The sequence below is a fragment of the Ambystoma mexicanum genome, chromosome 7p (genome assembly GCF_040938575.1).
Source record: "Ambystoma mexicanum isolate Mex_15411 chromosome 7p, UKY_AmexF1_1, whole genome shotgun sequence".
Classification (NCBI taxonomy): domain Eukaryota; kingdom Metazoa; phylum Chordata; class Amphibia; order Caudata; family Ambystomatidae; genus Ambystoma; species Ambystoma mexicanum.
Window position 1 is genome coordinate 23,910,766 of NC_090939.1, and position 24,147 is coordinate 23,934,912.

Consider the following 24,147-nt stretch of genomic DNA (forward strand, 5'->3'; position numbering starts at 1 on the left):
TACATTTTCTTAGGAGACTACACAATTTCCAGGAATAACTTGTGTTTAAAGATATGAGACCTCATTCAAATCGTATGATTGCTACTGGGACACAATATGGCAACAGAACTCGTCGCCAAAAACGTCCTTCTACTTTGTCCCAAAACATCAGACAATATATATAGTTTTGAACTCTGCGTCATATAATAAGATTGGCACTGCCTTCTCTTCTTCTATTTGTAATAAGTCCAGGCAGGGAGACATGAACATGTGTCATATTTGGTAAGTATTATTTTTGCTTGAGATGGCTTTAATAAGTTTTGACTCAATATTTATGAAATATGGGTCGTCATTAGGTCAATTATAACACCCCAGTAATTGTATTCATGCACCAACTGTAATTGTTCAATTTGCAGAGACCAAGTCAGGGTCTTGGTCACACGACTAGGTTTAACACGCCTCATTACGACCCAGGCGGTAGGTGGTTAACAGCGCCAGTAGAGCTGCCGGCGCCGTTAACCCCCTACTGCCTCATTACGAGGTCTGCAGGATGCTGGAAGAGTATTTGACTGAAGTACATGTTTAAAGATGGTAAAAAGGATTTCTGTCCAAGCTTCCAGATGTTCTTTGAACATCGCATTAGATAGTCGGTCAGGACCTGGGACTCTAGAACGGCTGGATCTAGGGATAAAGTACAGAACATCATCTTTGTCGATTTGAAGGGAAAATCTTTTGTCCGTAATCGGGAGAGGGTCTATCGCCATAGGCGCAGGATACGCACACAGTTCTTTGAAATGTAATACCCAGTGGGCTTCGGACACTCTGTTGATTTGAACTGACTCCTGAGATGTGTGGTTGGCTTGATTAAGAAGTGACCAGATCTGGGTTTAGCTCTTCAGCGCCATTGACTCCAACATACACTCACCATCTTTTTGATATAAAAGGGCTTTGCGCTGTCAAAGCCAATTTGTAGTGTTTAGAGCCATAAGAGCATCTTTCCGAAGTTCAATGGGTAGCAGAGAAGCTATTCTTTATGTCGGTATTTAGTTTTCCTGGCTTTTACTTCCACATTTGAAGTATGTACATTTATGTGGATAATTTACCTTGTCTTTGTCGAGTGGATTTTGAAAATGTGAAGAATATTCCAGTACTGTTTCGTTTCTAGGGACCCACCGTCAGCTACAGAGATACATGCTTGCGTGAGGTGACTATTCCAATTATACAACAATGGTACAGACCACTGGACACGGTTTTGACCATTATTTAGGTTGAGAATACCTTTTTGTTGGATTGTAGCTGAGGAAGATTGGATTGCAGAGTTAGGCCACGTCACAACTAGCAGCTCTGGCTAATTACTTCCATACTAATGGCTTGAACAAATAGATTAACATAGACATAGGGCCTCATTATAAGCATGGCGGTCCGGGCACTACAGTACCGGTAAGTTTGCCAATTACCGTAGTTACCAGACCGCCATACTACAAGCTGTGCTCGCGGGCACCTGTCAGCCCGCAAGGTCTGGCCTGGCGGGCAGAGCCGCTCCCGCGAGCTTAGAATGTCAGATGCATGGTAATTTCTCATTGACGGGTGCTGGAAAAAAAGCAACTCTGGCGGCAGCCATGCCGGTTTTACCAGCATGGCTACCGCCAGAGTTGTAATGAGGGCTATATCTATTGTTGCAACTTTAGAGCCTCTTTTGCAAGTGCTCTTGGGTGGAATGTCTTCTGGTAGTGATCCATTGGTCATAACCATGTTTCTCTCCTTCATAAAAGAAGTCCATTTCGGATTTGTAACGTTTTTATGTATTTGTATAGTGGAGAGACAATGGGCCTCATTACGAGGTTGCCAGTCCGGTAACAGCGGTACCGATATGCTTGCCAGTACCGTTGTTACCAGACCGGAAAACTCTGAGTTGTGCTCGCGGGTGCCTTTCATTCCACCAGGTCTGCCCTGGCGGAATGAAAGGCAACCGCGAGCACCGCAAGCCTGTAGCACCGACACCGTTATGCGCGAAAGGGCAATTACCGGGTCCAGCGGGGCCGGAATACCCCGGTAATTGCCCATTCGTGGGTGCCAGATTTTCATCGAGGTAGCCTTGCCGGTCAAACTGGCAAGGCTACCTCCAAGCTCGTAATGAGGCCCAATGGGCCTCATTACAAGTGTGCCGGTCTGGTAACAACAGTGCCGGTAAGCCTACTGGCACCATTGTTACCGGACAGGCACACTACAAGTCTGCAAGCAGGTACTGTCCCTCCCGCCAGGTCAGACCTGGCAGGCAGGACGGCACCCGCTCGCAGACTTTTTTGGAAGCAGTGCTTCCATCATCCCCATTCCCATTGAGTCCTCTATGGGACTCAATGGGAATGGGGATTAACGATTTCCGGCGCCTGACTTCCAGGAACACCGGGGTTGTAATCCCCCAGTGTTTCCGTGGAGCCAGGCGCCAGAAAAAATCACAACTCCAGCGGCAGCCTGCAGTTTTTACCAGCACGGCTACCGCCGGAGTTGTAATGAGGCCCAATGTATATTTAGTTCACCTGTGAGTATAAGATTGGTGACAAGAGTGGTCTGATTTATTAGATCATACATTTTCTCTAGATCATGGAAAAAGTATCTGGTGATAATCCCACAGGAGTCCAGTAGATGTTAATCAAGGCAATTATGAGAGAATTAGCTTGGATTTTAACAAGTTGCATAAAGTCATTCGGGGGTGCCCAAGAAGAGACTGTTAAGCCAGAACTCCATTTAACAGCCACCAAGAGTCCCGACGTAGGCCTGCCCTTATTGGCACGCTTGGCTGGGGTTAAGATGACATCACGGTTGTCCCAGGATGGAGCTTCTTTCAACCACGTCTCTTGTAGAGCAACTATGTCATAGTTGTTTAATTGGTTATCAGAATCAATTAAGAGATGGGTAAAACCTCTTGTGTTCCAGCTCGCTAATGTGATATTTGTTGGAGTGGGCCTAACGGATTGTTATGTGGCACGTTTATTGCAATTGCACGTTGGATGTGCGTTTTTAGCCATATCATCCACCCTGGAGCGTAGAGTTCTGGGATTGTATACGATTGGCTGGATAGGCCTAGGCAGAGTATCATACGCAAACCGTGGTGAATTTTCTTTCTGATTTAGAGAAGAAGATATTTGTGAATCTTGAGTTAATCTGAAACCTAGGTTATGTAGTTCTAGTTTGGCTTTCCAAATGGCGTTGAGTACCACTCCTGATCTAATCCATAGTCTCGCTATGGTAAGGTCCATGCCTTCAAGGAACTCAATTTGTTCTAAATCAGTGGAGCTAATGTCCTCCAAGCTTGGGATGTCCGCAAATATCGCCAGAAAGGAGGTTCTGTTGAGGTCATACTTAGGATATGGGGCTAAGCTGCACCTTATAGTCAGATGATGGTACTGGATATATCGCTGATTATTTTGCCTAGTCTACTGTTGATTGTTGATGTGATGCTGTTGAATTGATGCTTGATTGTAGGAGTTCTTACTCCAGGGTTGCGGTTTTATCATTGGTTGTTGATCGTGATGCACCTCGACAGGTTGCGATGCTTCACATCTATGAGTTGTCACAGCAAGATTTGTGACTTGATTCTAGGGCTTGGATGGCTGTGAATCGCACTTGTGGTGGTGCTCAACTCGTTGCAGGACTTCACAAGTATGGGCTTTCACTGCAGTATTAACGGGTAGATTGTAAGGCTTAACTTGCTGTTGGGCAGACATGTGTTGTGTTTCGCTATGTTGTGATGCCTCACAGCTGTGGATTTCCATTACTGAACTTTCAGCTGGTTTATATGATTTAGCTCGATGTTCATTTGACATGTAACGATCAACCTCTTTGCGAATGTCTGACCTTCTTTGCTCAATAGTGAGCTGTTCAGGATTTAAAGAAGTGGGTAGAGAAGCTGCCTGTTTTAGTTGCTTCGCCTTGGTGATGGAAGTGTTTTGTTGTCGTTCAGCTGCACTAATTAGGTCATGAAGCGGCGCATAGGATTCTATAAACTGACTGGTCTGGTCTGTAACTCTATTCTTGGTTCGCGTTATTTTTCGGTATTTCTTAATGATCGCTGATGAAGCCTTAGCAGTCTATTTTTCCGGAAGAGAGATGTTTTTAATGAAGTGTTTAGTGGTCGGATTAGGTAGCTGAGGTGGAATACTCATGTTTTTTTGTTTTCTTTCCTTGTGGTTACGACGTAATCGTTTTTTTAGCATTTTACTTTTTCTTGAGTGAATTGAAAATGGTATATGTCATGACGCTTGCCCCTGGCCCTCACTGGCAAGGCAGCCTTCCAGTTAGGGCCAGGTCAAAGGCCTTGAAACCTCATCCAAGGCTCTCTTTGGCGCCAGGCTCATAACCATCATGAAGACCAACATTAGAATGGGACTATTTACTTGGGACTATTTAACTTGGCGGGGTTCAGCCAACATGGAGGCACACACATAGCTCAGTTACAAGGAACTGAGCTATGCAGTCTAGTCTTTTGGGTGTGGCAGGCCTGGGGCTACTTTACCTGGACTACTTTGGGTGTGGCAGGCCTGGGACTATTTTACCTGGACTACTTTACCTGAGACTATTTAAACCGCACCCAAACAGCAGAACATGCTTTGCGTTATTCTGCTGTGGGCAGCGTAACGCTCACAGTGTCCAGTTCTTTGATGCCAGCTTACCTGAAACCAAGTACCTGCAGAGAGCGAAAGAACACTATGAAACTTACCCGGAACATTATCCTGTCTTCAATCCATCGCCGACTTCAGTTCCACTCACCTGAAAGTACGAACTCCATCATCCGGCACTGCATGCATCCTGGAATACCATAATCTGGCAAGAAGAGAAAGAAAGACAGCATTAGTAAGCGTTTACTCACATTTCCTCACGAATGAAGAAAGCCACACAATTCTTACCTGGGTAGTCATCTCCTGGTCAGTATCATTGCTGGAACATTACGGCGCTCGGCAAGGAACATCGCAACCTGCAAGGAGAGAAAAGACACAGGTTAGCAATATAAAAGGTGAAACAGCGCCGCGCATCGCGCATTACTCACCGGACAGCATCGCACACACCACGCTTTCGCCTACCGGCCCATGCTCATCTTCAAACTGCATGACAACACCAAAATACCTTTCCATACCTAAGAGGAACATAAGAACTGCATATAAAGACTGTAAAGAAGCAAACCTACGGAGTCGCAGCAGGTCTGGATTCCCACAGGGGGGCTTGCACCAGTGAAGTAACTTGGTTGCTACTCGCCCCCCACATCTACGTGCCCATGCCACGAAGAGCAGGACGGAGAATCCACCTTTTACAATATTAAGACCCATCTTTAACCAGAGGCCTTACCAAGGGACCGGGAGAGGGTTTGAGAGTGCAAATCATCCAATCAGGGCTGGGTGGCGTCCCCATGGATACCAGGTGAGCGTAACAGTATAAGAGATTTTGTTAGATGTACTCAGAGCTCTGACTGCTTCGCAGAAGCTAAAGGGCTATTTTGGTTTACATTGTTATCATCTTTGACAAACTCCCTAGGACGGATCACTTGGTCAAAAATAGGTAAGGCTGTGCTCGTGATGTTGGAAGCCCTGGAGATCGCAGGAACCTGCGCATTAGAGTTGAGAACAGAGGACTGCGACCCTCGATTTTCCGCGGACATTGGGAAATGGGTAATGAGAAGCCACTTGCAGTTAATGCAGCCACGATACGAGAATCACAACATGGTAGTTCTGTGATAAGCACTGTTTGTTGACTAGTGAAGCTATGGTGGTGTTCATTGCACTTAACGTTATGTCCACGAGGGTTGCTGACGAAACCTGACTCTGGGGGGCTCCAAAGGGTTGGGATACAGTGTTTACTTTGCACAACAGAGTTGGATGTGAGAAAGATATGGACAACGCAGAGGAGTTTTGTGGGCAGGGCCCAATAGTATTGGTGATTGAAATAATTTGTTGTACACAGGAGGAGGGTCAGTTTTTCGTTTGTGCGACTCAGATTGAAACTTAAGAGCCTTAGTTGCTATGGGCTGTCTCTGACTCAAGCGGGTAAAGAGATTAATAACGTCTCGTGTTGTCTGTTGTGGGGAGTGCAATATTATGGGTATGGGAGTAATGGTCACGGCAGCGTTTGAGATATGGTCACTCATCACATGTATAGTTGGGTTAGGGTAGGTTCAGGATTGAAGCTGTTATCTATCAGTGTGTCATCTGACGGAGAAGCAGATGGAGTGCCAGTATAACCAGCCACAAAAAGCCAGTCAGGAATTACCACCACACTGGTGTCTTTGGGATCACCCGTTGGGCACGAAGGCTCTGGTTGCGAAGTAAAATCAAAGGCTTCGTCCACCCGACAATATTGCCTTATATCTGGGTTTTGCACAAGGGTGAGCATGGTAGAGGAGATTTAGACGTTAATACGCCAACAGAGTTATTCCTTTGTAAAGGTCGCTTAATCTGTGCAAAGGTTTTGGCAGGGGCAGGAGGGGGGAGGCATACCTGGTTGTAATGTGTGCGCAGTTCACCACATGCCCAAGGTTCGGAAATTGAGTTGACAATGAATCTTCGTTCTGGTTATTCGGCCAGGCCAGGCCGATTTGAGTACAGCATGCACTAGCAATGTAGTGTATGCAGTATGTATAAAGAGTGGGTATGTGTTGTGTCTTACCTGTGGGGAAGTTCTGTCCTCTTCCAGCCCTCTACCTCGGCGTCCTCGCACGAATCGGCCTCTGGTATCCTGTTGTTTCTTTTCCCAGTAGTGGGCTCTGTCATTTTGAGGTCTTATTGTGCCCTGGTAGCGACCGGTCGCCCGACCTTGATATTTACTGGTCCCGGTAAAAACTCTGCTTGGAAATATTTTTCTAATGCATGTTAGTGACTTCTCCAGGGAGGTGTAAGTTCCCACAAAACTCCCCATTTCTTTTCCGAATGTCTCTCCGAAGAGGAGACTCTGAGCTGCTTTACCAGCTTCGTATGAGGCTAGGTCTCCTACTTTGTAGTCCATCTTTAGCAAGAGGCCTCACCTCTTCTCTGAGGAGATAGTGTACTTCACGTTTCCTAGCAAGTATACGGCTCTCTGTGCCCAGTTTGCTAGAATATCAGGGCCAATATCCTCCCCTGTGTCTCGGGAACGTTCTGCTAGGTCCATTATCTTGGCTAGTGGTCCTGCTAGATCTAGAAGTTTCTCCTGGCAGGATCTGTCTATTCCCTTCCGGGGGTCTCTGGATGTTTTAGACACGAAAGCCAACATCTTGGGGTCTAGCTCCGGTGCCTCTGCTACTTTTCCTGGTAGTTTTTGCCTCGGGCATTCCGCTCTCATGCGTTGTCTCGCTTCCTTTTTGAGTGCCTTATGTAGTCTCTGCGTCATGTATTTGGCTACTCGAGGGGATAGTTGCCAGTCCAAGGATCTGGACTAATACTCGTGTATCCAGCGCTCTGTTTCTCTCGCGCCCCAGAGTTCCTCTTGATGTGCTGCCTCACTGTTGTACGTGCTTAGCGACTATTTATAAACATTCCTAAACAATGTTAAGCCTCGCGTTTTCAGCTAAGGCATTAGGGTCTTTATCTTCTGATGTACCCTTCTAGTGAAAACATTCATAGATATTTATAGACAATGCCAATCTTTGCCCTCTCAGATGAGAGAATAGGTCACTTATCTTGCTGCAGAGCAGGAAAAGAAGAGTCAGGATAGAGGAACAGGAAGGACTAGGTCACATGACAGGAAATGAGATGGACTACAGAAGGGACATGGTTAAAAGGAAATGTAGATTTTGTTGAAATTGCTGAAGACAGGAATAAATAGAAGTTGAAGCATAATGCTCGCCTCCGGTCTTGACATAGAATCAACTATTTTCTAGAATTACATTCTATAAACAGAATGAGTTAGATAAAGTTAAAAATGAAACCTTTGATAAAAAGGGGAATAACAACATTAGGGACTTCAGGTCCATTAATGCCCTAGGCACTGGGAGGAGGAAGAGGGGCTTAGAGGCACAGAACTGCAGTATGCAGTCTAGTGTTTCTAATGGCCCACACCTGAGTGGGACTTTTGATTATTTAAAGCCCCTTCAGGTGCACGCCATTAGGAGCAGTTGGAGAAGAAGACAGCAGCCTTGTATGGATCAAGGGCTGAGAAATGAAGACGCCAGGACAGCCACCGTTGGTGTAGCAGATTATTGTGCAAAGAGAGTTGCAGGAATGAGAAGCCTAAACTGCAGAGGTCGCGCAGCGGGAAGCGTTGTGGCGACACTCTGCTCAGTGGGAGAGGGAAGCTCTCTGTTCCCTGGTCTTAACATCGGTGGCTGGCAAGCATCCGAGAACTCTAGGAGCAAAGCAGTATCCTGTGGTGAAAGGCACGGGACACAGGAACTCAAACAGAGCCGCCAGAGGCACTGAAAGCAAAGACCAAAGAAGCAAATGCGCAAGGAGAGACTTGTGATTTGGCCTCTTTCTCAATATGCCTACCTCTACGCCTCACACTCTTAAACTCATCCAGAACAGGACTGCAAGACCTATCCTTGGCCTCAAGCCCAGCAATCGCATCTCTCCAACCCTGAAATCCCTCCACTGGCTCCCGGTGGCTGCAAGGATCAAGTTTAAGACCCTCTGCATTGTCCACATGGCTTTTTGGGGCAGTGGCCCTTACTACCTTCAACATTCTCTTCCTGAGCACCTTCCTGCTAGAGCTCTTCACTTGTCTACCTCTGAGGCTCTGCAAGTGAGTTGCTTCTGTAAGCAGAGATTGTGGGGTAGAACTCGCTCCTCTGCAGGTACCTCCCTCTGGAATGGCCTCCCTGCCTCTCTCCAACTTGAGCCGGACCTCCTTAAGTTCCAGGAACTCCTCAAGACCAACCTTTTCTCTGTTTCTTTCTTTCGTCCTCTATCCTGCTAACCTTCCCTTGCTCCTGCTCTGTCTGTTGACTGGCTGTCTGGCTGTCCTCTGAGTCTTACAGGACACCAACCCCCCGCTGACTAGTCCCCCTGCACTTGCCACCTGGCCTACTTGCACTTCCTTCTGGCCAACCTTGTACGACCGGGCTGGGATCGCCCCTTGTGGACCCAGCCTCTCAACACTTAACTCAGGGATTTGCTGCTCTAGGTGCACTTCTCCTTGTACCCTCTCCACAGCACTTCTTGTCTGCGCACTTGCACCCTCTCAATGACACGAGGCCTAGTAAGATCGTTGTCTTCTCCTCCCTCTGTTCCCCCTCCCTTGCCTTGTTGTGCCTTGAAACACTTGTCTATATTCGCATGATAAATAACAATGAATCAATCAATCAGGCAACTCCATGTCAGTTCTGGTCTTCATGAAATGAATACTTTTCAGTAGTAAGGATGACGCAGATTAATTAATGCCCTGACGAAGTACGGAAACACTGCATAGGATCACCACATATGGGGTGGTTTGATGTGGCAGGTCAAGTCTGCTCTTGGAGGGGGTAGATTTATAGACAGAGGAAACCTAAGGTCCTGGGAGAGTCGAGAACTGGACGGAGCCACCAGGGTGAATGGGTGATCACTCCCTTTTTATCCAATCGGGCCGAGGAGTTCTATCTATAAGGTACATGACACCAAAGCACACATAACATGGGATGCCTTGAAGGATTCCATCAGAGTCCACACTATACTGCTTTGGGATAAGCTCAACAGAATTGGGGTCTTCATAGGACTGTTGCGATTAATTAAGTTTGTTTATGCTGATCCATCGGCAGCGGTTAGATGTGATAAGAATCATGGGTATTTACAGGCCTTTTTGAAGGATGCCCCCTTGCTCCATTACTAACCCGCACAATGCCCCAGAAGGCTTGATTCCCCTTCTACACCCTTTTACACGCTGATGATACGGTCCCTATGGATCTGACAGCCAGAGGATTACAGCAGTCTTGAGAGTATGTAAGCAATTATTTTCAGGCACATGGTTTTAAGTTGAATTTGTCAAAAATAAATCCTGGTTTTTGGTAGGGGTAAGAAGAAGTTTAATTGGTCTCTTGATAACTCGACAATAGAAATTGTAAATGAATTTAGATATTTGGGGCTGATTTTTACAAATAGTGGTACATGGCAAAGCCATGTAAACATGACTGTAAATCAGGCAACCACGGGTTTTAGGGGGCTCATGCGTTTCTGCCATCAATATAGTGGGAAATAGATAGAAGACAAATGCATCCAGGGGGTGAAATCAAAAATTAATATGGCAGTCCCTTATGGCGCAGCTGTCTGGGGGGCATCAACAGGGGGGCGCCTGGAAAGTTATCAGAATCCAGGTGTACGCAGGCTCTTGGGCCCGCTGCTCAGCGTCCCTGGGGATGCAATGCGACATGAACTGGAGCTTGGCAACCCCACCTTGGTGGGCGAGCTGCGGTGTTTGGAATTCTATTTGAAGCTTCAATTTACAACCCCCACAAATACAAATCTTGTTCCTGCTTCGAGGGACACCTATCAGTCAAGGAGAGATTGCAACAGCTGGTACAACCGATGGCTTAGTTTAATGAAATGCTGGAAGCTGGTGCACATACAAACTCACAGTGCAAGCTATATCTTAAACAAGCATTGGCAATGCCAACTGTTTGGGCTTTTGTCTAGGCATGGGAAAGGCATTTGCCAGGCACTGCTGTAGTGGCATTAACGGCCATTGATGGTAGCAGGTGTACAATAATGCGAGTTCATGGCCATCTAATAGCGGTGCCTGGCAAATGCCTAATACTTATACACAAGCCAAAACTGTTGGCTTTGCCAATGCTCGTATTTTATCACAGAACTTCAGTGAAGGACACGCCGAGTGCTTATAAATTGAGTGGTTGATGGCAGACCTGGAAAGACATTTAGATTACAGCAGTAGCAGGTTTATAACTGCAATGGCGTGTTGCAGCATGAGAAGCAGTTACAAAAGGGTAAGCAAAGAAGAATTATATAAGGAAGGCAAACAGGCAAAGGATAGGTGTCATTCCACAGCAATCTTCGCCAAGCCAAGAGCATGCCCAGCCAAGCTCAGACAGTGCCACATCCATCCCAGGCCCAGCACTGCCTCCGAACTCCTGCCCGAGACAGGGGCCGAGGCCCTAGCCAAACCAGTTCCATTCCACCTTAAGCAAGAGCCCACGATATCAGCATTTGTCCGACAACCCCCGACATCCTCTCTCCATCATGCAGCAGCACCAAAACACCCTACTAGCTACATCTGGTCTATCCCCTCCCCACCATTGGCCATGCCTCCTAGCACTCCCACCCCTCCATGGGATACATGTGCAGTCCATCCTGCTATCACACGTCCAATCAGGACACCAGCAGTGGGTTGGAGGATGGCAGAAGCAACTAGAAGTGCTGGGCTCCTATGCCACGGGCTCCACTCTCCCGCTTGCATGGTTCCTCCAACACTGGGAGAAGCCGCAAGGCCGACAACTGCCATGCCGCGCGTGGGAAAAAGGCACGGAGACAGAGCTGGTCTCAAACACGTCTTTATTGCTTTTCTCACAAACACCAACTGGCTTCCCTTTCACTTGCATCACATCTTTCCCCAATCCCCTGGGCCCGCCCCCCTCCTGAACTACAATACCCGACATGACACCCCCCAAATTAAACATTTGCAAGACGCATTTAGTCCATTTATTCAGTGAGCTGTTTAGGTCTGGTTCTGGCTCTCTGCCGTTGATCAAGGTATTTGCTCATTGGCGTCAGATTCTTCTCCATCCCCATGGTATGATTCATCTGATGAGTTTTATGATCTGGCACCTGGCTTGATATGCCTTTTTGGATCTGACAATCTATCGACTGTCCAACAACAAGATTGGGACTAGCCTCTTCAAAAAGCCCACGCAAAAAAAACACCCTCTCACAGTTTAAAAGTTTCCATCCTAAATCTCTAAAAGAGAATTTACCGTTTGGACAATCCCTCCACATCCGGCGGAATTGCACAGACAAAGAAGACTTTAAGAAACAGTGAGGCACTAAAACTGAATTTAAAAATGATAGGTTATCCATCCCATATTATAAGGAGATCCTACAAAAGGGCTGTGAATGTCCCTAGGACAGAATATCTTTTGAAACAATACAGAACCACTCTGGATAAGATCACATGCGTATCGTCCTTCACCCCCATAAGCAATGATCTTAGAAAAACCATCTTAAAGAACTGGAAGTTGATCAATACGGAAGATTTCCAAATCCTTCCTCCGCGTTTTACATTCAAACATCTGCAAAATCTGAATGATAAATTGGTCCACACGTACCCACAACACAAGCCTGAAGATCTCAGACAGCCCACGTTACAGGGCATTTTAAATGTGGGAATTGCTCGATGTGTCCTTTCATCCAAAATCTGAAGGCCATCAATTTAAAAGGAAAAAAGTGGCAGCTAAAATCATTCACCACTAAGAGGGCCATTTATTGTATCAGGTGCACGTGTGTGCTTTTGTACATTGGCAAAACCAAAAGATCAATCCGAATAAGAATCGGAGAACATTGATCATGCATAAAAATGCACTGTAGATAAACCTTTGGTTGAACACTACAAAAAAAGCTCATCATACTCACGATGACATTTTTTGGTGTATTCTACAAATCTTGAATCCACATGCACGTGGGGGCGATAGAGATCTCAGGCTCGGCAAGTTAGAGCAAAGGTGGATTTACAATCTTGATTCTGTAAAACATGGATTAAATTTATATATCGAATGGAACCTCTTTGTGCGCAAATAAATCTACCTTCCATCTTTTAAAACACCATGATCAATTTCCATTAAGTTGGTAAACCATTAGTTTGTCAGGCTCCAGATGTTGTTGGCTGGGTCACATCACATTCTTGTTGACATAAAAATGTTTGCATCCCGTCCTATGAGTTAGGCCAAATAATGGGCAACTCATAAAGAAGCACCGTTGAGGCAACATACACGGTGCTCGGATCAGTAAAGCTGGCAATAACGCTGTATTTATGGCGAGATTGTCATGAAACACATATTGCAGTAATGGGCCATGCTGATGTATAGCACTCATGCACAGCATGGCTTTCGCGTTCTTTTTTTGCCATCCACAGGCCGGCGCCTCGCCGCCCTTTTAAGATGGCGCTCCGTTTATGGAGGTGCCTTTGCTAAGCCTCCTCCATCGCGATGCAGAAGCCTCATTGGCTAAGCGCACACGACGTGGCCGCTGTTCCAGCTACATCACGTGACCGAGACGCAAAGGCGCGAGCATTCTAATGCGGAAGCAGTTCCACTGGCGCGGTTAGCTGTCCCGGGACATTTGTCCTTTAGGGTTCGCCCGGCCCAGTGATGTCAGCAGATGGTGTCTAAAAGCAGCTCCCTCCTCTTGTTTTCACTTCACATGCGTAGCTTTGGATGTGACGAGGGTGCACCAGCACCAACCAACGGGAGTGCAACGTCCGCCTTACACAGCAGTTAGGCGGGTTAAAACTAAACAACACAAATAAAAACAAGAATAGAACATGAAACGGGTTTGGAAATAGTTACCCAGTGACCTGGCTTTTCTGCAGGTTGCACCAATGCACCAATGCACTTCTGTCAATAACAGATTCCGGCATTTTGTCAACAAGGTGACGAGTTTGCAATACCGTCTGAAGGCCACAGTTACTCTCCTGTTTTACCGATTTGGGGCAGAGTGATCTACTGGAATGTAGTCACAGATGTAAATAATAAAGAACGCAGGCTTTCCTCCCCCCACCCCCTCCCTTCCCTCTCCCTTCCTTGCCCTTCTGCTGATGAATAGAAGTTAGGGTGATATCTTCTGATATATAGAAGTCTATGAAAGAAATGTTGCAAAAAACATGTGGAACCAGCGCATTACAAACAAGAGTAATCCCAAAGTATTAAATGAAATGTGTATATACATATCGCATGAACAAATAAAAGAGAATGATGAGCTCTGATAAGTTACAACGTTGATAGTACCACTGAACCTATTATGCAGATAAGAAAAAGAAATAGGGCTGGTCAGGGCTGGTCAGGAAAATATGAGGTTCTTGTGTGTCTGTCTGAATTAGAAGATAACTTTTGTTTGACGTGCTGTTCTTTCTGGTTTTATTGTAGATACGTGGGTACACCTTGAGAGGAAATAAAAGATCTTAGACATAACGTCTCACACCCTAATTGTTTTTTTTTTTGTCCTGAAGAAAGCCTTACACGTGTGACCAAATTGTTGTTGAAAAAGTGTCAAAGGCCAACGTGTGTCCAATAAGAAGGCTGGAAACAGATATATCGTGTCGACATAATACATTGGGGACTTGTTCAAGACGTAAAAAATTGCTCGGAAATAAGTCACCTATAAGTTACTAACATCACTGTTTCTTATGTTTAGTTGGACACATTAATATAGCTAAAGGATACCACTACTGAATCACCAGACTATGTTTTTGTGGGGAAAAACTGTCTTTTATGTTTCTTTTGTTTTGAAAGGTTTATGTGACCAAGAGGTCCTCTTTTTAAAAAAAGTGTTTTGTATTAAATACATTTTTATATAGTTTTGCTACACCTGACCACGTCATCTTTAAAATATGTTGATTAAGATGTTGTGTAAATCTTGCCTGGGTTCATGTGAGTCTACAACCTATGGCGCTGCGTCAAAGGGTTGCTTGTTGTGGAATCCCCTTTTTTTCGTACAAGGTATCAAAGTAAGACAGACACGAGTGATCACAGTTCAACAGTGTTTATTGAACATTATCAAGGGTGCGAAAAACGCCTTTCTAAAGCTAAATCTAGGATGGGAGCAAGCTATGACCATCGAATAATAATAATACAGTCCTAGTGGAGTCTAGTCAAATAAAAAGGACCTATACTAAAAAATAAACTAATGCCAATCCTTACTGCTACAAACAGTGTGGGATAATGTTCACGAAAGAGAAAGACGTGTTCACAAACCCTTCGGCGGCATCAGACTCAGAAGGATCAGATGACGGTGACACTTTATCCCTAGGAGTCGAAACCTGTTTTTTTCTGATTCAGAAAAGACCACCAAAGGAACCCTTACCCCACCAGAAGAAATGGCCGACCTAGCAGATGTCATAGCCCAGTTGGCAGCCCATCAAATGCAGGCCGAAACTAGGCTCCAAAAAAACTTGACCAAATTGATGAGTCGCAAGCCAGATCCCTAATATCACAGAGGAAACTTCAACCATACCTAGAAGGCGAAGATCTAGGGATCTTCTTTCTGAATTTCAAACGATTAGCCGAACAGTTATGATTGGAAGAAAACTTTAAAAGATGTTATTTGGGGCACCTGTTGAAAGGTGAACTACAGACCGCCTACTAACTACTCAATCTTGCCCAGGGAGCCACCTTTGTATCCATAAAAGAAGGGCTATTGAAGAGAGTGCGCAAACTTGTAACTTCTATCAGCAAGAATTGAGGACCATTAGATTAAATCCTGGAGAAACTCCCCTTGAAATGGGTGAACGTATCAAAAATACTGTAGCCCTTTGGATCAATAACAAATCCCTGGAAGAATTGATAAAAATGATTACGTTAGAGCAGTTCACCAATTCGTTACCCCCCTTTTCTGAAAAGGCTGTATTACAATTAAATCAACCTACCTTAGCCCTGGCCATTGAAACTGCACAAAACCACTCAGATGCAGTCAAACACTTCCACTCGGTACATCAATGTGAGGAACGGAACGATTACAAACCTACCCATCAACCCAAACCTCAGGGAATAGATAAACAAGGAGGGTCATATAACATCAAGGAATGGATACCAAAGGAAAGAATAGAAGCCAAAAGATCCGACCCTAAAAGTAGAGAAGAAAGTAAAATGGAGGAACCTAAATGGAGCAGACCACCCCTCCATTTCTGCTTTTCATGTAGGGAAACTGGGCACTTGGCCAGGCAGTGTCTGAAAAATGTAAAAGAAGAACCTATGGAAATAGGCTTTTTAAAGGGAGAAGCGTGGGAAGAAACTGAAGAAGATCTAGAGACCTTCAGCATATGTTTATGCCAGTCTTCTGTTGACTTCGCATATGAAAAAGCTCTGGTGAATGGCATTAATTGACAAAAGTAGCAAGCAAACTGCCATAGGAGCTGACTTGGTCACAACAATGGACCTCGAGAACACTACCCTACTTAGAGTTACCGATGTACATGGGCACAATGACATATACCCTAAAATACCCATGTACATTAACATCAGGGGCAAGTCATGTTTAATACCTTCAGCCATCATTCCTCGGCTCCCTGAGGAAATCATTTTGGGTCAGGATTTCCCTACATTTTCCACTCTTTTACAGGACACCCCACCTGCCTATAGAGAGTTTTCGCACCAGGACTGCTGGCACTCTAATTACTATTCCCAAAAAGTTCCAATATGGGACTGGGAAAAGACGGAATCCCATGAACCTCCCACAAGATATGAAGAACCCATAAAACCAGAATCAACCCCTAGAGACCAGTTTGTTGGTTATTTTCGAGAGACCAATAAAACCACCTCACCTCTGCCTGCACAGTTGAGGAGAATACTTGTGGAGTATGCAAGAGTCTTGGATACATCTCCTCCCTGTTCTTTCCCAGGTCTTCAATGTGAAGAACCCGGGCAAAGACCAGTCATATCCACCTCACATAGGGGAAGGGTATGTGAGAAACCTGAAGGTGTCTCACCCGCTAGTCACCGGGCATCTGTCATCCAGGTGGCAGGACACAGCCATCGCTTTTGGATCCAGTTCCTGGGGGTGGACCAGTGTGTGAGGATCACCTGGATGAGGGGTCCTCTGGGAGTGGAAGTTGGACACCGGAAGGTGAGATGCGATATCCCCTTCCCAATGACTCCTTTTCTCCATCCTACCAGGTATGATACCTAGGAATTCAACCCCCCCCCCCATTTTCCGACACAAACACTTTCTCACGGACAGCTCACCGTGAGCGAAAAAAATTGACTAACACCAGAGCCGTATACCCAACATGTCCCAATACAATGGTCATGCAAGGTCAGTCAATTACTGATCATTACACACACCTGACTTCCATCATACTGCCCCACACGGTTGCAAGCAGTAACATTGTACAAAGAGAACAGTGTGTTAGGCATTTGCAAGGACTGATGCAGTTATAATTGGTAACCAAAAGGAGTAGTTGAACTTTATAATTGAACTTTGGGAGGCCAAGAAAAGATGCCATACACAGAGTGGTCCGGCACATCATGGGTGCTCATTCAAAAGTCTCTGTTAGGTATCCAACTGATGCTCAGTGTGAGAAAAAGGAATATTGAGATTGAAGTGGTCATGTAACGGGTTAAGCTAAACCCTGTGCACATCTAAAGTCTTCGATAGTTTAAAGTACATCACTATTGGTCCGAGCCCGGCTGTGGGAGACTAATTGAGTGAAAGAAAGATCTGAGCCCGGTTGAGGGGGAACCAGGGTGAACTGTGAGTCACTCGAGAAAGAGTTATCTGAACATAGTTTGAAAGGGATCTGTGCCGGAAGAGGGGGGTCCAACGTTGAAATTTTGTTTTGAAAAGGATCTGAGCCCAGCTGAGGGGGATCTAGGGTGAACACCCAACTTGTGTGCTGGAAAGGGAAAATAATGTTTTTGTGTTGTTTTTGAATACCAGGCCCTCTGAGTCAAGAGACTTGCAAGAAGTAAAGAGGCTTGGACACAGAAGGTCTTGAACTGTCAAAATGGAACTATATCCTCGTGCCGCAGAAGTCAGAGTGTGTGCTTTGCTCGAGTGAACTGCCTTGTCCCGTGCTGAAAACGTGGGAAACGGAGGCCAGCAGCTGGAACATCTGGATTCATCATTTTGTGAACACTTCTTTCTTTTTCATGAACATTACCCCACCTTATTTTGTAAATTAGTGGTAAGGATTGGCCATAGGTTTTTTAGTGTAGGCCTCTTTTAATTTGACAAGACTCCACTAAGACTGTATTATTATTATTTGATGGTCGTAGCTTGCTCCCATCTGTAGATTTAAGTTCAATAACACCATTGAACTGTGGTCACTTGTGTCTTACTGTTGATGCCATGCCTTCCTTATACTTCCCTGATGAAGGGCAGGTGTTTCTGCATGAACTATTTACACTGGAGGGCCGAAACTTGAGTTGGCAGTAGTAGTTGAAGGATACATTTTCTATTATACATATTATTTGATTAAAGTATGTCCCTAGGCGTCAATGTAGTACAATGCCAGGTGCTATAAAGTATTGGGGCAGAACCCATAAAAGTGTGGCCCCATCTGGGCTATATCACACAATATGATGTATGAGTATATTGTTTGCTTTTGGATTTGAATTAGTATGATGAAGTGTGGTTTGAGGTATATATGATGATGAGTGCTGGAGGTTGGCTGTCTGATATATGAGTGAGTGTGTTTTTTACAGTTGGCACAGGTCTTGTAATGTATTGAATTTCATGAATTCAATTTAGTTACATTCTGATTAAATGCTCCACTTGTTTGTGTCTCATTGTACATTTTTTGATGCAATTGTTCAAAGCACTCTGTATGTCTTGCAATTGATTTCAATGTACCATTTATGTTTTTTCTTTTTCTAAATAAAATGTATAAAGTCAAAATGTTTTGTTTAAATTTGCAAGACTTCTATTAGAATGGTCCTTTCTAATTAATCAGCATCTGTATTTTCTACCCCATGTAAACATTTACACATTGTGCCCAGGCTATTCCTTGAACGACCATAGCAGTTGAAAGAGGACTATGTAAGGGAGACATGGTATCACAATTAGACACTGATACCTGAGTTGCAGGTTTCAAAACCTGTATTGTTAAATTCAAGGGGTTTGGAAAAACGCCTGCCTGGCCCTATAACTAAGATTGGAGTAATCTCGACCATCGAATAATAAATAAACAGTCCTAGTCAGTCTTAGTCAAACAATAAAGGCATATACTAACAAAAACCTAATGCATGTCCTCACTCTAATACAAACTAATGCGATATAGGGGTATGTATCTACAAAAGGAAAAATCAGTGAGGAAACAAAATGTCAGAAGGGCAATATAAATCAGTATTCATTCCCGTCCCCACGTTGTAGAGCCCAGGGTTAGGTGGAACACTTGATGGATGACCACACTTTGGCTTACAAGCACAGTTAGCCGACTGGCTCTACACTCCAGAGTCTTCTTGGCCATTCAAGTCGGAGTCACAAATTCACAGGTTTAACCTCTTGGGTTCCTCACACCCAAGTCAAAGTCATCCTTCAAGTTTCTAGACATTTTCAGTAAAACAGTTTCTAATTATAGTATTTAATCACAGTTCACTATAGGTTCCCCTCAGTCGGGCTCAAGCCTTTTCTCCTTGATGGTGCTGCAGCAGGATTGCTATGCTGTGATACGCAGGATTGCTATGCAATGCTATGTTATGCAATACTATGTTATGTTATGCAATGCTATTAGGCTCTCCCATACAGTTAGGCCTCAGACCTCCATATCACCTCCCTCTGTCTCCCTCTGCCTGCTCTACACGCAGAACCCCTGACAGGCCCAAACCCCTCCTAGGGCAGAGGACATGTCAGACCTTCCCTTCCGCTTATTCTTTACAAGTTTATCATTAGCCTCATATATGGGAGATGACAGAAGGGTTTTCTGAAAATCCCACTTATTCATAATACAACACGATGTCGCCACAGGGCTGCGTCACAAGTAAGATGTCGATAGTTCTTGCCAAATGTCTGTAATGTCGTGCCAAGTAACACCTCCATTGTGAAAGTACAGAAACATGTTAGTGTTTGCTTGTGATATGCTATATAAACCAGCACTCTTGGGTTGGGGGCTAGAGAGAGCTCCTTGTGCTGACTGCCCGAACACTGGCATGCTGTTGTCCCAGCTGATAACTCTGTATGCTGTGTATTTGCGATATAATACATGAAGCCTGATTCACCACCCGTCTGTCTGATCTTTTTATTTGCTGCAAACTGAAACTGGCAGAGCATGACCGTGAACCTGTTTGATTTTCCTCAGACGGAGTGGTAAATATCAACCTTCCCCTAATGTTTTTATTTATTTGCATTTTTAAAGCGCTCACACTGCCCGGGGGCATTGAGGCACTGTTACATGAATATGTCTTAGTTGCGTATTTATAACGCACTTAATACACAGAAGCGCAGACCCGGGGATCGAACATGTGTTGCTTCGTGTCATCTTGTTTCCAAGGCGAGCACGTTGCCGCTGAGCTATCCTCCCGGATATGGATTTATGGCACAGTGTTTTCTCGGCACTGGACGTTATTTTGACTAAAGTTGATTTGTAATGTCTTATAGGCTCTTTCTCTCTCTACTTACATGCCCTGATGTTTTGTGTTGTGTATTTGTATGTGATAGCAGCGCGGCAGAGAGATTGAGCTCTGTCAAGCGCATTCATCGTTTTGTGGTCTTCTAGGTGCTAGAGGCTGCCTTCGGTGTAGCGATAAAATGGAATAACTAAGAATGAGTGCAGCAAGCTATCTTGCGCGTAATGATTTTTAAAATTATTATTAGCCACCTTCTAAGAGATAAATAGTATTACAAGTTTGTATACAGTTTGTGGCAGGCAAATAGGGAAACATATAGTGTCCCATAGTGTCCCATAATATAGCAGAGGAGTGCCCCTGCATTCGTCCACGACCCCCTCTTCCCAGTATCAGTGCAGCATGATCCGAACGCGGAAATCACTGGCACAGTTCAACATCGAAGCTGCATGTTTAATATTCAGTGTTTAATGTTTTGGCAAATGTTCTGGACAAACATAAAGCAATGATATGATATGGCATTTTTAACGCGCCTATACACAAGTGATTCAAGGCGTAACAAGACAAGGGGTGTAAACAGAAGGAGGATGAAACAACCATCTTATTAGGCCTTGTGACATTCAGATCACGCAAGTGCAGAGGTAGGGGGAGGGGAGAAGTGCTGAGGGGGGAGCGTCGAGAAGTGTGAGACAAAGGTAACAGCAGAGAGTGCAGCCGAATGGGTGGCAAGTGCGGGTGCTCGGAAGTGCAGCCAATGGGTGGCTAATAAGTGCAGGAGAGGGGGCTGTAAGACCACAAGTGCAACGGGTGCCAAGAGGCAATGCGGGTTGCAACTGGACAGGCAGGGACTAGGGCCCAAATTCAGAGGGTGGCCAAATGACCAGTGCGTGGATCAGACAGGAGATCAGCAGGGGAGATGAAGAGAGAAGGCGGAAGCAAAGAGGAAAGTCTTGAGCAATGTTCCCTCTAAGCTGTGCTCACGTGCGCTTGCCCAGCTTCCTTCTGGGTGCCGCTCAGAAGATTTTTAGCAGCGCACACAGACAATTCTCACCTATTCAAAAATATTTAAAAAGGCACAAGCCATAGCAATTAATTGAAATTTGATTTCTCTTAAAATAAGCTAGTCTTGATATTCTGCCAATTTGCCTTAGACTAATATGCACAGGTGACCGTAAACACCTAAAAACCCTAACAGCAAGATACACACATAAGAAGTTAAAAACTAATATAAAAAAACTGGCTCCATGAACAGAAGACTCTAACCAAGACATGCCTGCACTGCACACATTAACCAAATAATGTCCCCTCCCCACCCATGATTCTTAAGCTTGATTCTACCACACTTTGACCTTATGACTCTAACTTCTGCCCCAGAGCACATTAAGATAGTACCGGACAACCTTGACTCCAACACTCTTGGCTTTGCGAAAGGTTAGCAGACGTATAACTACATCCACCTGTTTTATGTTTGTTGTAATATGAATAACGTTCACATGCCAGAATTTCTGTTACTCATTGTGCCTCACCAAAAACGTCACCCACGCGATACAATCGAAATATCGGATAATGACTGTAAGTAAGTAGGCTACCTGGATGTGTAACCTTATCCCATACTTCCTCTTCTTTGTACATATGTCATGCAAGTGCTTTGAAGCAGCCCCCTTGCAAGTTAACGCATTATAAAACTCAAATATTAATTTGCCCTGTAAGAATTTTGAGAAGACAAATGAGATGCTCAGTATCTCCTATTTTAGCATTACTAACATTACCCCATAAGTGGAGAGCAACATTGCAATATCATTTACTTTAACTACAAGGGATAATGGATATGGACTATGCCTGGGATTACTCGTCCATAGTATCAGGGCACTGGATATTCAGACAAGAGAATGCTTTTCACACAATCTGCCTCGTTTCCAAGTGTCAAAGTTCCTTTGGGCATAGACCGTCACATATTATATGGTAACCTGCTGCTATGCAAAAACTTTCACTGAGCACTGTGGAATCCTAGACAATGATATAAGGGTTGGTTATGTTGCAAACAATCTTGTATGCACTGCAAAAGAATTGCATACATGCAGAGTCATGAGATTCTTAAAATGCACATAATGGTATTAAATATGCCTTGCTTGCAAAGTATTGTGGGTCTGCAAATATCCCAGACAGTGTTTACTAATGCAATCCCTCACTTTTAACAGTGCTCTATCAACTAGTATTGGAGGCTAGCACAGGGGCCAGGGAAGTGTATGGGTGGAAGAGCACAGGTCTTCACTCCTTACGGGTGATGAACAAAGCAGCAAATTTCAAAACCCAAGTCAGATATATTTTGCGACAGGACACTGAAGGAAATGTGTTGCTTGTTTGCTAAAGGATATGACATTCTAGTATCCGTCTAAACAACAGCATCTTCTTTTTATTTCTGTGCTCAGCTTCTGAACGCTGTTCAATATAACCATGTGCTCTGTATCGTCTCTAGCATCTCCCTGCATCCTATTTAACTTATAACAAAGAATTACAGAAGAAGGGACTCAATCTGTTGTATCTCTTCAGATGTTATGCCATTAACTTAAAATGCATATGTATGTGATTTTCTTACACATGGATCCATAATAAACCTCAATAAAGCTCTTCTTTAATTTGTCTAGGCTCTAGTGGAGAAGAGTGGACAAAACTATATACTACATTAGTACCCGGCGAGAGCGAAGCAGAATGCAACACGCATTCCGATTGGCTCTCGCCGGGTCCTTACCCGGCCGAGAATCCTTCGATTCTTGGCCAGGATTCCAGCTGCCGTGTCCTCGGCGGGGGGCGTGGCAGCCCCTCAGCCAATGAGGAGGCTCGAAGCGGGGCCATCCCCGCTCCGAGCCTCCACACGGCTGAGAGGCTGCCTTCGTCCCCCGCGGGGGACTCAAGTAAGATTACTTTTTTTTTCTTCCCTTCCCTCCCTCCTCCCTGCCATCCCCATCCCACTTACCTGCTTGCTCCTGCGTCCCCAGTGGGGGATGATAGTGTTCTCCAGCAGTGTGGAGACTCAGAGCGGGGCCATCCCCGCTCTGTGCCTCCACATGGATGGAAGCTTCCATCATTTTATTTAATTTTTTCTGTCCCGAAACGCTGCAGTGTTTCAGGACAGAAAAAAATGCTTTTAGTGCCCCGGTCACGCACATAATGCGGGCCGGGATACTAATAGCAATATGACCCTCGCGGCAGGGGCATTACCGACTCAGGTTATGCCCCCGCCGCTCGGGTCATATTGCTTAATTATGTTCCCTGTTATTTCACTTTCTATGTCAGGGTAACAAGCAAGTCTCTAATCAGAATTTGTTCCCTACTGGAGTCAAATGATTTTTATGGGAGTAAAACAGTTATTAGCTTTGCTAATAGGGATACTTTCTGCTTATTAACAGATGTTCTTCCCCTTAAAATTCCTGTTGAGAAAAGGCATTAATATTATTAGAGTTACTTCCTATGCCACTGCTCTACTGGTCACTAATTCGAAAAAATATCAGTGGGGCTTTGTGGGTTGAAGCAACAAAATGTTCATTGGATGGTGTATATGTCTCTTAGCTGTAAGGCTGGTGTTATCACTACCCAAAGGACAACGTAATGTGGGAATATTTGATCATCATATTCTGAGGTGCAGTTATTCTGTTGCAATTATCATCCTTACACAAATGATGTTCTCCTGGTTCTTGAATTACTTCATTCAAGTCGCACTTGAACTCCTATCAGCATGTTTTTTGGCACATTGCTTTTAATTGCCATTAATCCATCAGCAAATGTTGTATTCTGTATGAATTTCTTGACAGCCACATCAGTTTGTGACAAGAGATATTTGTGGTTTGTAGTACCCATGAGTGATTTTCCAGTGGCATAAAATGTTTGCAACGTACTATGGCAGATTTTGAAGTCTTGGACTGATTAATGAGTTTTCTGTTTAATCACATATGACATAGCCTAAGTGTTTTGTAAGATTTGTCAAGAACTGCGGTGGCTGGGAAGAGGAAATTCCT